The sequence below is a fragment of the Petaurus breviceps genome, unplaced genomic scaffold, assembly GCF_028583685.1.
Source record: "Petaurus breviceps papuanus isolate PSGF00001 unplaced genomic scaffold, PetGlider_PUasm1.0 37, whole genome shotgun sequence".
NCBI lineage: Eukaryota > Metazoa > Chordata > Mammalia > Diprotodontia > Petauridae > Petaurus > Petaurus breviceps.
This window is the reverse complement of record NW_027186296.1, coordinates 8,298,267-8,299,784: the sequence shown is the minus strand read 5'-3', so window position 1 is coordinate 8,299,784 and position 1,518 is coordinate 8,298,267.

The window sequence follows — 1,518 nt, the reverse complement described above, 5'->3', positions numbered from 1 at the left end:
TTAGCTCGGCTTTTTTTTTTTTTTCTTGCTCTGCTATGTCAGCACGTCCATGGGGCATGGGAGATCTTTAAATCCCATAACCCTTACAGGCCTCAGGACAAACCTGACTAGTCACTGCTGGAGCAAACTTCAGGAAAGTGAATCATCAGCAGCTGTGGTAGTTTCCAGACTCCTAAACACATAAACACCAAAGAGCAAGTAAAAGGTCAGGGGGGAGCCCTATTGGAAAGGAATGGTGCAGGGCAGACCCTGCCCCCAGGGCTAGAGGTAGCAGAGTGGTGGCAGCTGCAGCTGCTTTCCTATGAGGCTGCCTCCGGAGCTCTTGGCCTGCAGATCATAGGGGGACCAAGCAATCACTCAGAAGGTAATCACTCTTGCTTTAATCTGCTTGGATCTGGATCACTATCTTGGGTAGAGGTCCTGGGGTGTGTGGCCAGTGGGCCAAAGCTTATGGGAGCTGCAGTGAGGGCACCCTTCTGATAGCCCCAGCAGCTGCAAAAACCCCAGTGATTTGGGACAAAGCCCTACTCTCTGGAAGCAGAGTTCTACTGTAGCAAAGAGCTCAAAAGTCAAGTAATTGACTGGCAATATGAACAAGCAGAGGAAGCAAAACAAGCAGATTAATCAAAGCTTAGATTCCTTTTTTAGGGACAAAAAGGATCAAAGCATGGAACAGGAGGAAAACAACAAAGTCAGAACTCCTGCATTAAAAGCTTCCAAGAAAAATATGCATTGCTTACAGGCCATGGAGGAGCTCAAGAAGGATTTTGAAAATCAAGTAACAGAAGTGGAGGAAAATTGGAAAGAGAAATTAAAATCATGAAAGAAAATCATGAAAAGCAGGTCAACAACCCGACAGAAGAAAATAACACCTTAAAAAATATACTAACTCAAATGGCAAAAGAGAACCAAAACGCCAATGAGGAGAAGAATACCTTAAAAAGCCAAATTTTCCATATGGAAAAGGAATTTTAAAAGCTCACTGAAGAGAATCATTCCTTCAGATTTAGATTGGAGCAAATGGAAGCTAATGACTTTATGAGAAATCAAGATACTATAAAACAGATCCAGACAAATGAAAAAATAGAAGGAAATGTGAAATATCTCATTGGAAAAACCACTGACCTGGAAAATAGATCCAGAAGAGACACGTTAACAATTATTGGGCTACCTAGAAGCCATGATCAAAAAAAGAACCTAGAAATCATCCTTCAAGAAATTCTCAAGGAAAATTGCCCTGATATTTTAGAACCAGAGGGCAAAATAGAAGATGAAAGAACTCACCAATCACCTCTTGAAAAATATCCCAAAAAGAAAACTCCTAGGAATATCATAGTCAAATTCCAGAGTTCCCAGGTCAAGGAGAAAATATTACAAGTAGCCAGGAAGGAACAATTTTACTATTGTGGAAACACAATCAGGATAACACAAGATCCAGCAGCTTCTACGTGAAGGGATTGAAGGACTTGGAATATGATATTCAAGAGGTCAAAGGAGCTGGGATTAAAACCAAGAATC